The sequence below is a fragment of the Blastomyces gilchristii genome, assembly GCF_000003855.2.
Source record: "Blastomyces gilchristii SLH14081 genomic scaffold supercont1.3, whole genome shotgun sequence".
NCBI classification, from domain to species: Eukaryota; Fungi; Ascomycota; class Eurotiomycetes; order Onygenales; family Ajellomycetaceae; genus Blastomyces; species Blastomyces gilchristii.
This window is the reverse complement of record NW_003101680.1, coordinates 1758649-1773777: the sequence shown is the minus strand read 5'-3', so window position 1 is coordinate 1773777 and position 15129 is coordinate 1758649.

Genomic DNA, 15129 nt, shown 5'->3' with positions numbered 1-15129 from the left:
GCAAAATCCTTGAATGGAATCTGCAGTAGTATGAGACCAACTCACAGAAACTGTTATATAATGATGTATATTTCTCAGTCATAATTAATTCACTATAACAATCAAATTTCTCTGAGATGAAATGTATACAGTCATCACTCACTATATATTCTACAAACTTCAACTCTTCTATTTTAAACACACACTTGATTGATTTAATATAGAGCTTATACTCTGTCAGAGTTATAAGCACTTCATCAAGATACTTCAGATATTTATTATATAAGTTTAAAAAGACTAGAATGTCATTAAGATATATAAGATATGAGATTTCATTCTGTTTATAAAGAATTGTATTTATCATTATTTAGAAGATAACAGGCACATTTATCAGACTGAATAATATTATCAGGAATTCAAACTTCTCTCATTGTATATTAAATGCAGTTCACAGAACTGACAGTTTATCTATACAGATCTGTCAGTATTCTGAAAGAAGATCAATCTTCAATAGATATCAGGTGTTTTCAATCATATTTAACTGTTATTGAATTCATGATAGTGAATATTCATTCTTGATCATAAGCTTATTAAGTGCTTGATAATCAATACACATCTGTCACTTCTCATCTGTCTTTTTCATAAATAGAACTGAAAAGCCTCACATGCTTAATGAGAATTGTATGAGACTATGTTCTAGAAGGTCTGTGATCTGACACTTCTGTTCTTCAAGATGCATTTATAACAGAAGATACACATTCTGATTGACTGGTTTTGCATTTCTCATATCAATCTCATGTACAAATCCTCATTTCAGCAGTAATTTCAGTGAAAGATCTGTTTAAAAGACCTTTCTATACTTCTTCAGAAGTTCCTTCATACACTTGTTCTCTCATATATCTTTTATCTTGGTTTCCTCCTCTTCTGAGTCTCATATAACATACAGAATGCTTTCAGATGAGGTCTTGTGAATCATTCTCTTTACTTATTAATATATAAGCAGATTTAACTCTTCTATATCAGAGATGTGAAATGTCCTTCTCATATCAGTTGATAGAATTGTATGAATTATTTTCTTCCTATCAGTTAACTGCATATGATATGTATGTCATTGAATCTGCAGATTGAACCTTTGAAATCAATCAAGTTCAAGAATAAGGTCATATTTCATGTTCTACAGCTCTCGCGCTTAAATATAGCAAGATCATTCTCTGAAGTGCAAGAGAACTCTTACTCTTGCAGATGATATCAAATATCAGTTATCAGATAATCTTATGTATTAGAGATTCTTCACTCAGTGAACCTCTTTCAATCTTCAGATTATATGATCATCAATATATTATATAGAAGCTTCTGTATCTGCTAACACTTTTACAGTTATCTCTTAATTCTTACTCAAGTGTTCTCTATATATTAACATTTCAGGTCTCAAGACATTGAGATGAGTATTCACTTCATCATTCTTGCCTGCATCTTATTCAGAAGCCTGCTTCTTCTTTGCATTTGTAGAATTCAGAGAATCATCTAACACAGATATCTCTTTCACTTTGAAGACTTTTCATAGAATATCAGTGAGTGTCTCTGAGCTCACTGATTCTGCTAGTTTTTTAACTCTCTTGCTTCTCTTGACTGTGTATGCTGAGTGTAATCTTTTATATTATGATTTTAACATCTGCAGTTGAAGCAAGCTTGATGCTCATGATATCAAGGTTTTCACTCAGAGAATCTCTTTTTCAGAGAATTCAGTGCTTTAGCAATAGCATTCAGATCTAGATTCATCATATCTGAGTGTGTGACTTGTGTCATAGAAGTCTGATTATCTATTCTTCACTGAGATATACTTAATTGCAGTATTTTCTGTTATAATTGACTCACTTATTTCTGTATAATAAGAATATTATATACTTTCTTCACTGTGTCTGACTGTGAGGTTAAGTATTTTCATTTCACTCTTAACTTGAGTGTAAGATTATGAATGAAGATCTGTAAATAGAAAGATATTGAAAGCTCTTCATTCAATGCAAGATAGTATAAGCTGAAGTGTGTAAAGTATGATATAAGATCACTTACTTATCTACACTCAGTGAAGCATTTGTAATACTTGTCTCATATGTTCACTTTCTCAAAGTTATATAAGATTCATTTGGAAAACTCATTTCATGTTCATGAGAATGAATATTACTCTGAGTCTGTGAGATTTATCTTTTTATCAGTTATTCATAATAACTTTGCTTTTCTGTGTAGAAATGCAGTAGATCTTAAGACTTATTAAAATTCTGTTAACTGTCTGTCTGTGAGTTCATATTCAATCTGATAATATAATTGTATCTGACTTAGTCAGCTGATTACAGCATTATTTTTTCAGTCATTATTGAAGCTTGATGACTTCAGCAGATCTCTCAGCTTGATATATCTCATGCTTGAATTCTCATTCTGTGCAGCAGTCTCTGATGATGTGTATACTTCTGAAGAGATTGTGAACAATTGTGATGAGATCTTCAGGTTCAGTGTAGTCACCTAACTATATAAATATTCAATCTTCTGCTGCAGGCCTAAGATCTGATTTTCTCTATTCTTATTAATAATGATGATTGCATCAGTGAAGCTCTTCATAGTGAATGCTTGATCTACAGTGAATGTCAATTGTTGTTTAACTTCTATCTCAGCCTGTCACTGTGTATACAAGATCTCAATCTCATTTAGAATTCTTGTATATGTATGAAGCTTCAATTCTGATTCAGCTATTTCAGTCACTTTTCTTACTGCTTCAAGTAAACCCTCTGAGAGGTTCTGCATATCTTTCAGTTCAGGTAGCAGAGAAGGGTGTTGTTTATATTGACTAGAGAAGATATTCATTTCAGTGATTTCTCATTAATTATACAATGTCTATTGTTATATCACTGTATTATTATATCACTATATCATTCTATTGCTATATCATTATATCACTATATCATTATATGATTTCTGTTATCATTGTATAACTTCAGTGATGGTCACCTCTCTCTTTTATCTCTTTGAGTGAAGAGCAGTCTTCTTTGAATCTGATTCACTGCTCTCATCTCTTTTCTCACATCTCATCTGTTTGCATATGTGGTATTCACCTGAGTGTGGAGTTTTCCCTCAACAAGTGAAGCAGTATCAATTGAATGCTCTTTCACTCACTGCTCTTTATATGCTATCTTTTAAGATGTTCTAGAACCACACTGACATGATAACTATGAATCACTTCATAGACAGAATTATCATGCTCTGGAGAAGCCTGCACTTCTCACCAGTTTTTAGACATGCTATCAGATGTGATTCAAAGGTTGCTTAAGCCAGTGTACAATTACAGGCGTATGCCAGCTTCTTATATATTGTAATATCATATGCTAATTAATTAGTGGCCGCTATGGCCCCCCTTTACATTCGTACGCTAGTAGTTCGGAAGCGGCCGCGTTATTATCCGACGGTCGTACGTTCTTCCGAACCACACTTCAGTGTATTTCTTTATCAAAACCTCAACTTCTTGCAGGATTTGATGATCTGAAGAATGTTTGTACTCATTACATGATGAAACTGAACATAGATGTGAAAGAACATCAATGTGAAGATGCCTATGTATATGAAGTTAATAATCTTGACTATAATTCTATGTTAGAACTTGTCTGACTATCTGAACAAGGTATCTTGCTGAATGCTTGAAACAGAAGCTTGATATTCTCTAATAATGACAGAATTCATGAAGATGATATTCACAAGACTATGAATCTTACACAGATCTCTATCAATGCTTATAAAATACTCTGAAAAAGAAGTTATCATCAAAATCACTGACAGGATCACTGACAAGTTCACTGATAGCAGAATCATGTATCAATCTATTTCATTAGTCTGGTCAATATTAAAAAGACTCTAGAAAAGTTATTCTGTATTATAATAACAGATTCTTGTACAAAACTTTCTCAATAATATCATGAATATCTAGATATCTTTTAACAAGATAATATTATAAACATACTCTTCTTACAAGGTTCTGAAGTGAATCACAGTATTAAGTTAGAGAAAAAGAATAGTAAGAATTCTGAATCATCATGAGACTCTCTTTATAACATGTTCTGAGATGAACTTCTTCTTCTTTGAAAGACACTCAATAATCTGTTGAATAAAGAATTCATATACATTAGCAACTCTTTCACTGCAGTCCCTATTCTCTTTGCAAAGAAATCAGATAAAGAACTTCAGTTCTGTGTGAATTATTGAGAATTGAATAGATTAATAAAGAAAGACTGTTATTCTTTATCTCTTATCAATGAAACTCTAGCTTGTATTGAACAAGCTCAATGATTTACAAAGTTAGATGTCATTATCACATTTTATAAGATCTGCATCACTGAAGAAGATGAGTGACTTACAGTATTTCAAACATGATATAATCTCTTTGAATGAGTAGTCACACTCTTTGAACTGATCAATGCTCTTAGTACATTTCAGAAGTATATCAACTGAGCACTTCAAGACTTTCTTGATGAATTTGTATCTATTTATCTAGATAACATTCTCATCTTCACTGATAAATTCAGAAAGAAATATCAAGAGTATGTGTAAAGAGTATTACAATAACTATAAGAAGCAGAACTATCAATTAATATTGATAAGTATAATTTCAAAGTCAAGAGTACTAAATACTTAGGTTTCATCATAGAAGCTGGCAAGAAGATCTGAATGAATTCTGAGAAGATCTCTGCTATTCTTGAATAAGAGGCTCTGTGCACTGTGAAAGATATACAAAGCTTTATCAGATTTACTAACTTCTATCAGTGATTTATATAAAACTTCTCAGATATTGTGAGATCACTTACAGAACTCACTAAGAAAGACATAGTATTTCAATGATCAGCAGACACTGAAGCTGCATTTACACAGATAAAGAAGATGTTCATTAATACCTCTCTGCTGATAACATTCAATTCTGATTATAAAATAGTTATTGAAGCTGATTTCTCTGACTATATGATAGAAGAAGTGATATTGTAATATAATGATAAAGATATTCTATAATCATATGTCTTTATATCTAAGAAACTGAGTCTCACTGAATGCAATTATGAGATCTATAATAAGAAACTTCTTACAATTATACACTGTTTAGAAGAATGAGACTCTGAACTCTGAAGTATCTCTGAATTTGAGATAGTCACAGATCATAAGAATCTCAAATACTTCACAACTATCTATAAACTCACTGAATAACAGATGTGATGATCTGAGTTCTTAAGTCACTTTCATTTTATAATACACTACTGTTCTGGCAGTCAGAACTCAATGACAGATGCTCTCTCATGACAAGAGCAAGATATATCATCTGATGTAACAGATACTCACTGAATGAATTGAGAGCATCAGCTCTTGAATCTGAAGATATTAGTTAATTAAGATGAAATAACTCATGACACTATACATACTTCTCTGATTAGAACACTCTCTCTCTGAACTGACACTGACACTGATACTGATATCTCAACTTCTTTCAAACCTACACTGAATGAATTATAACATATAACAGCTCAAACTGATGAACTTCTTTAAGCACTTATCAAAGCAGTATATCAAGAAGCACTCTGATTTCTCCCAGAACTATATATAAGAATCAACATCTCAGAATGCTTAATCAATGACAATAATACTCTACAGTTCTACAAGTGACATTGAGTTCTCTACTCTGAATTCTTACACACTTGAATAATGCAAGAGATGCATGATTTGTATATGACTGATTATTCAGGTTGTGAACAACTGTATTGAATGATCTTTCAGAAGTTCTACTGACTCAAGATATCAAACAGCATCAGACATTTTATCTGAAACTGTAATCATTGTTTCTTCATCATCTTGTGAAAGAACTGTAGAAAAGACCTGCTGAAATCACTTAATATCTCTGATAGAATCTAGTAAGATGTGATAATTAACTTCACTGTTGATCTCTCTGAGAGTAAGAACTGTAGAAATGTTCTGATCATTGTGAACTGATTAAGTAAGAGTGTTATATTGAAACTCTGTAACAAGATGAATACTGAACAAGTCACTGAAGCTTTTCTAAGAAGTCTATTCTATTAGATACATGAATTACTGAGATCTATAGTATCAGATTGAGATCATCAATTTGTGAGTACTCTCTGAACAAGAATCTGTCAAGTTCTCAAGATTATATACTATCTGTTAACTGTCTATCACTCTGAGACTGATGATGCATCAGAACAGATAATTCAGACTGTAAAGAACTATCTCTATAAGTTCTGCAATCACTTACAAGATGATTAGCATGATCTGCTTCTACACACAGAGATCACTATCAATGAATGAGATGCTATTTTAACAGATGTAAGCCTGTTCTTTCTTACACATAGTTATCACATGAAGGTGTTAAATCTTCTAGAGATTATACAGTTCATATCAGACTCTCACAGTCTGATTCAGATCACTGATAATATAGTAACAAAACTCTGAGATGTCTGTAATTGAGCAGAGGCCTCCATGACAACTGTGAAACAAGATCAAGAGAATCAAATCAATGTTCATCAAGACTCTGCTGAATAATATAAGATAGAAGATCTAGTATAATTGAATCTTAAGAACATATGAATCACATGTTCATCTCATACACTAGATGATCACTATGTCAAGTATAAAGTGATAGAAGTTCTAGGTAGTCACAACTATTATCTTGACACATTATCAGAGATTTATAATGTCTTTCACACAAGCTTGCTTCACTGTGCTGTCACTGACTCATTTTCTTCTCAACTAACTTCTGACTGACAACTGCCAGAGATCATAGAAGAAGATAATGAGCTTGAGTGAGAGATTGAAGATATTCTCAATGAGAGATCACACAGCTGTAATTGATAATATCTTATGAAATGAGTCAGCTATGATTAACTGACCTGAACTCTGAGTTTCATGTTATTTGAAATAACAGTTCTTGACTGATGAGAACTGCTTCTGAAAAGAGAGGACTAATGTGGCAGGCTGCATCTGATCAATTATATAGACTATTTCATACACTTCATAGATTTCTATCACCTCATTTCTGATCACTGATTCTCAGCTGTTACAAACATGTATATTCTGATCACTAATTCTCAGCTGCTACAAACGCGTGTATATTCTTCCGCTCTGAAGCACCATTGCATACATCATCATATACATGTATAAATATTCACTTTGATTGCTGATTCTCGCACTTTCTCTTTCTTTCCTTCTCTAATGTTTTTCTCTTTGTTATATAAGACCTATTAATATTATACTGATCTATTCAGCGTAGGCCTCTTACAATAATACTAACTTTGAAACAGAACTTATATATATTAATTGCAACTGAAAATCAGATAAAACTATATACTTATAAAACTGAATTTAACTGCTATCTTCAAGATAATCTAACAAATTTACACATCAAATCAATTCTAAAGTTATGAAAAATTGTTAAGAGTACATATTTAACTATTACACTGATAATATATGATATTCTGATAATTTCATTGACAGAGATAAGAATGAAATGAAAGTTTAACTCAAGCTGAGATATTTATTACTATTACTGAGAACAATTACAAGAAGAAATAATTAAGAAACTCATAATTATAAAACATGAAATTATCAGACAGTTTAATATCTCTGATAACAGTATATCAGAGAAGTATAGTTTTCATAGAAAAGTAAAGAATAAACTTACACAAGAATGTATTTAATTATTTCATGAGTATTATCAATAATTGTTATCAAATTCTGATTATATAAGCAATCACTGAATAAACTGAATGAGACTGAATTTGATCTTCAGTCTCAGTTCTATTCTGATTTTGAAAGAATGATCATTTTTTACAGTTTATTCTGAGAAATTACTCTTATTTCACTGTTCTTGAATTAAATCTGGTCATTTTTCACATCATTTCTCTCAGAAATGATTCATTTTCAGATTTTTTTGAGGCTTGGTCCTGGTGAGACTCATGCTAAGAAATGTATGAGATCAGACCAAATGAGATTAAATGTGAAATTTATGGTCCCGGCGGCCAGTCTACTTAGTACAGTGCAGATATATGATAATATCAGTCAGAGACTGCACTGAAGCCTTCTCACAGAGAGAAGACAAAGAAACTGCAGAACTCTGTGAACTTAACTCAGTAGTATTCTAAGCAGAGCTCAGATGTGCTATAGAAGAGAAACTATAGATTAAGCTTCTCAGAGTTACTATTTCTGAAATCAAGCTCTCTTCAAGATTCTCTCTGAATAATCACACAGAGTTATATATCACTGTGTTAACTGAGAAGGAAAACAGTGTTATGATAGTAGTAGAGAGAGTAGAGAAAGAACTGAATGCAGATAAACTGATCAGCAGAAGAGATAATATCTCACTATAAGATGCAGCTACTATCACTGCAGCTGTAAGAGATGTAGAAGAAGAAGAAAATGTGATAATAAGAGCAGTACTTTTACAGTCTATTAACATCACTGTCTCTGTCTTTAACTGAGCTTTTTTAATAGTTACAGAGACTGCAGCCGCATCATGAAGATATTTAATCACTAGAAAGTATCAGAATAAGTCTCTATTATCTTTTAAGAATGATACTTTCATACACTCACTATTACAAATTGAGAGAGAGAAGAAAAAATTATATTATAGAGAGAGAGAATCTTTTCAAAAAATTCTGTCACTACTATTAGCTTTATCTCTAAAATATATTACTTTTGTAGAGAATTTCATATATAGAATAGAATATAATAGAAGATCTATAAGTCACTTATTAACTATATTTTTCACATTTTAAATTAATATATAAGAAACTCACTTATTATATAATTGATTTGAACAGAGATAAGAAAAGAAGATCTACATAGTTAGTAGAAAAACTCATCTATTTCTTTGTATCATACACAGTATATACACTGTCAATCAGTTGATAATTATTACTATATAATAAAGATAACTTCTAATCTGATAATCTTAAGAGCATTAGAACTATACTCTTAAAGAGAAGAGTATTATCATACTCTCAGCTATATCAAGACTCTGTTGCAGTTTTACACAGCTTATTACTTCTCTGTAAATGATTTCATTCATTCTGTAGATTATTTAAACTGGTTTTCAATCACTTTATAACATTATTCAGATATATTATAGAAAGATCTGATTGATAAATATGAGAATCTCACTTTTATACAAGATCAGTAAATTACTCTTTCTTAACAGTGAGACACTGCTGAGATATCACTCTAGCTATTCTCACTCATGAAATAAGAGAAGAGTATTCACTCATTGTCTATATAGAATAACTACATACTGATTTCTTATTAAAGAAGTTAGTAATTCATTTTTCTTCTACTGAAATATATACAAGAGTTACTGTGTTTCTTATACAATCTTCTTAGTATACTAAGTACTATATCTGTGATATTCTTGTAATAACTCTGTAGCTCATGAGCTTACTATTCAAGCAAGATAGTTAAGCTCACTTATACAGCTTCTTAAACAACTATCTCTATGTAATGCCGCTGACTAGTCACCGCTTCGGTTCCGCCACATTACACTATCTTACAATGTCAGCACATGCTTAATCACTAGTAATTTCTTTTCATACACTGAGTAATTGAGCTCAGCATCTGATAGTTTTCTATTATTATATATTATCAGATGCAGCTTGCTGTTCTTACTCATCTATAAAAGAGTGTCTCTGATAGCTCATTCAGATACATTCATCTCAATGTAGAAAGATTTATCATGATCTAATTAAATAAGTACTGAGAATGTTGTTACATATTCTCTCAGTGTAAGAAAAGCCTTCTCATACATAATATTTCAGATAATTGAACAAAACTTCTTCTTTTACAGATTTGTATCTGTTTCTCTTAAGAGATCTGAGAGTGATGCAGATATTCATGTGAAATTCTTGATAAATCTACAGTAATATAAGATTAACTCAAGAAACTGTTGTATATAATATACATTTCTCAGTCATGATTAATTCACTATGATATTCAATTTCTCTGAGATGAGATGTATACAGTCATCACTTACTATATATTCTATAAACTTTAACTCTTTCATTTTAAACACACACTTTGTTAATTTGATATAGAGCTTATACTCTGTCAGAGTTATAAGCACTTTATTAAGATACTTTAAATATTCATTATATAAGTTTGAAAAAAATAGAATATTATTGAGATATATAAGATATGAGGTTTCATTCTGTTTATAAAGAATTATATTCATCATTGTTTGAAAGATAATAAATGCATTTATCAGACTGAATAATATTATCAGAAATTTGAACTTCTCTTATTATATATTAAATGTAATTCACAGTACTGACAGTTCATCTACACAGATCTGTCAGTATTCTGAGAGAAGATCAATCTTCAATAGATATCAGGTATTTTTAACTATATTCAACTGTTATTAAATCTGTGACAGTGAATATTCATTCTTGATTGTAAGCTTATTAAGTGCTTGATAATTAATATACATCTATCACTCTTCATCTGTCTTTTTCATGAATAGAACTGAAAAGTCTCATACACTTAATAAGAATTATATGAGATTATGTTCTAGAAGGTCTGTAATCTGATACTTCTATTCTTTGAAATGTGTTTGTGACAGAGAGTATATATTCTGATTGACTGATTTTATATTCTCTATGTCAATCTCATGTATAAATTCTCATTTCAGTAGTAATTCTGATAAAAGATCTGTTCAGAAGATCTTCTCATACTTCTTTAAAAACTTCTTCATATGCTTATTCTCTTATATATTCTTTATCTTGATTTTCTCTGCTTTCAGATTCTGTATGATATACAGAATACTTTCAGATAAGATCTTGTGAATTATTCTCTTTATCTATTAATGTATAAGCAGATTTAATTCTTCTATATCAGAGATATGAAATATTCTTCTCATATCAGTTGATAGAATTGTATGAACTATTTTCTTCTTATCAGTCAACTGTATATGATATATACATCATTAAATCTGTAGATTAAATCTTTGAAATTAATTAAGTCTGAGAATAAGGTTGTATTTCATATTCTGCAGCTCTCACACTCAAATATAGCAAGATTATTCTCTAAAGTGCAAGAGAACTCTTACTCTTACAGATAATATCAAATATCAGTTATCAGATAATCTTATATATCAGAGATTCTTCACTCAGCAGACTTCTTTCAGTCTTCAGATTATATAATTACTAATATATTATATAGATACTTCTATATCTGCTAATACTTTTGCAGTTATCTCTTGATTCTTATTCAAGTGCTCTTTATATATTAATATTTCAGGTCTCAAGATATTAAGATAAGTGTTCACTTCATTCTCATTCATATCTCAGTCAGAAGTCTGCTTTCTCTTAATATTCACAGAATTCAGAGAATTATCTAACACAGACATCTCTTTCACTTTGAAGACTTTTCATAGAATATCAGTAAGTATCTCTGAGCTCACTGATTCTGCTAGTTTTTTAACTCTCTTACTTTTTTTAACTGTGTATACTGTGTGTAATTCTTTTTACTATGATTCTAATATCTGCAGTTGAAGCAAGCTTAATACTCATAATATCAAGATTTTCACTTAAAGAATCTCTTTTTCAGAGAATTCAGTGCTTTAGTAATGATATTCAGATCTAGATTCATTGTATATAAGTATGTAGCTTGTATTATAGAAATCTGATTACTTATTCTCTATTAAAGTATACTCAATTACAGTATTTTCTGTTATAATTGACTTACTTATTCTTATACAATGAGAATGTTATATACTTTCTTTACTGTGTCTAGTTATGAGATGAAGTATTTTCATTTCACTCTTAACTCAGATATAAGATCATGAATAAAGATCTATAAATAGAAAGATGTTGAAAGCTCTTCATTTAACATGAGATAGTATAAGCTGAAGTATATGAAGTATGATATAAGATCACTTACTTATTTACACTTAGTAAAGTATTTATAACACTTATCTCATATATTTACTTTCTTAAAGTTATGTAAGATTTATTTGAAAAACTCATTTTATATTTATAAGAATAAATATTACTTCAGATCTGTGAGATTTATCTTTTTATTAGTTATTTACAATGACTTTGCTTTTCTGTGTAGAAACATGATAGATTTTAAGACTTATTGAAATTCTGTTAACTATCTATCTGTAAGTTTATATTCAATCTGATAATATAATTATATCTGACTTAGTTAGCTGATTACAGTATCATTTTTTCAGTTATTATTAAAGCTTAATAACTCTGACAGATCTTCTGACTTAATGTATTTTATATTCAGATTCTTATTCTGTGCAGTGATCTCTGATAATATATACACTTTTAAAGAGATTATGAATAATTGTAATAAGACTTTCAGATTCAGTGTAATTATCTATCTGTGTAAATATTCAATCTTCTGCTACAGATCTAAGATCTGATTTTCTCTATTTTTATTGATAATGATAATTACATCAGTGAAGCTCTTCATTATGAATACTTAATCTACAGTAAATGTCAATTGTTATTTAACTTCTGTCTCAGTCTGTCACTGTATATGCAATGTTTCAATCTCATTTAGAATTCTTGTATTCATACAGAGCTTCAATTTCAGTTCAGTGATTTCAGCTGCTTTTCTTACTGCTTTAAGTAAACTCTCTGAGAGATTCTGCATATCTTTTAGTTCAGATAGCAGAGAAGAGTATTGTTATTTATATTAACTAGATGTAAGAGGCCTACGCCGAATAGATCGGTATAATATATAGGTCTTATATAACAAAGAGAAAAACGTTAGAGAAGGAAAGAAAGAGAAAGTGTGAGAATCAGTAATCAGAGTGAATATTTATACATGTATGTAGTGGCCGAGAATCGGTGATCGAGAATGGCCGAGAATCAGAGCATACATGTTCATGGCAGCCGAGAATCAGTGATCAAGAATGGCTGAGAAGTGAAGCAGAAGAATCTATAAAGTGTAATAGAATAGTCTATATGATTGATCAGGCACAGCTCATCATATTAGCTCTCTTCTTTCAGAAGCAGTTCTCATCAGTCAAGAGCTGCTGTTTTGAATAATGTGAAACTCAGAGTTCAGATCAGTTGATTATAGTCAATCTATTTTACAAGATATTATCAGCTGCAGCTGTGAAATCTCTCATTGAGAATATTTTCAATCTCTCACTCAAGCTCATTATCTTCTTCTATAATGCCTGGTGACTGTTAGTCAGAAGTCAGTGAAGAAGAAAATGAATCATTGACAGTGCAGCAGAGCAAGCTTGTATAAAATATATTATGAATTTCTGATAATATGTCAAGATAGTAGTTGTGACTATCTAGAACTTCTATCACTTTATACTTGATATAATGATAATTCAGTGTATGAGATGAATATATGATCTGTATATTCTTCAGATTCAATCATATCAAGTCTTTTATCTTATATTGTTTAGCAGAGTCTTGATAAACATTGATTTAATTCTCTTGATCTTGTTTCACAGTTGTCATGAAGATCTCTGCTCAATCACAGACATCTTGAAACTTTATTACTATATTATCAGCAATCTGAATCAGACTGCAGAGATTCAGTGTGAACTGTGTAGTCTCTAGAAGATTTAATATCTTCATGTGATAACTGTGTGTAAGAAAGAACAGGCTTATATCTGTTAAAATAGTATCTTATTCATTGATAGCAATCCCTGTGTATAGAAGCAGATTATGTCAATTATCTTATAAGTAATTACAGAACTTACAGAGATAGTTCTTTACAGTCTGAATTATTTATTCTGATACATTATCAATCTCAGAGTGATAGATAGTTAACAGACAGTGTATAATCTTGAGAACTTGACAAATTCTTGTTCAGAGAGTACTTATAAATTAATAATCTCAATTTAATACTATTAATCTCAGTAACTTATATATCTGATAGAATGAACTCTGTAAGAAGACTTCAGTAACTTGTTCAGTATTTATCTTATTACAAGATTTTAATATTATATCTTTACTTAGTCAGTCAATAATAATTAGAATATTTCTACAATTCTTACTCTTAGATAGATTAATAGTGAAGTTAATTACTACATCTTATCAGATTCTATTAGAAATATTAAGTGATTTCAGTAGATCTTTTCTATAATTGTTTCATAAGATAATAGAAGAATAGTAATTACAATTTCAGATAAAGTATCTGATACTGTTTAATATCTCAGATTAATAGAACTCTTAGAAGATTATTCTATACAGTTATTCACAGTCTGAATAATCAGTTATATATAAATTATACATCTCTTATATTATCTGAGTGTATAAGAGTTCAGAGTGAGAGACTCAGCATTATTCACAGAATCATAGAGTGTTATTATCATTGATTAAATATTCTGAGATGTCAATTCTTACATATAATTCTGAAGAAAATCAGAGTGCTTCTTATCATACTGCTTCAGTGAGTGCTTGAAGAAGTTTATCAGTTTAAGCTACTGTATACTATAGCTTATCTAATATAGGTTCAGAAGAAGTTAAGATATCAGTGTTAATATCAGTTCAGAGAGAGAGTGTTCTAATCAGAGAAGTATATATAATATCATAAGTTATTTCATCTTGATCAACTAATATCTTCAGATTTAAAAGCTGATGTTCTCAGTTTATTCAATGAGTGTCTACTATATCAGAAGACATATCTTGCTCTCATTGTAAGAGAGCATCTATTATTGAGTTCTAGCTATCAGAATAGTAGTGTATTATAAAATAGAAGCAGTTTAAGAACTTAGATTATTATATCTATCATTCAGTGAGTTTACAGATAGTTATGAAGTATTTGAGATTCTTATAATCTATGACTATCTCAAATCTGAAGATACTTTGAAGTTCAGAGTCTCATTCTTCTAAACAGTGTATAATTATAAGAAGTTTCTTATCATAGATCTTATAATTATATTCAGCAGAACTCAGTTTCTTAGATATAAAGATATATAATTGTAGAACATCTTCATCATTATATTATAATATCACTTCTTCTATTACATAGTCAGAGAAATCAGCTTTAACAACTATCTCATAATCAGAATCAAATATTATCAGTAGAGAGATATTAATAAATATCTTCTTTATCTATATAAATACAGCTTCAGTATTCACTGATTAT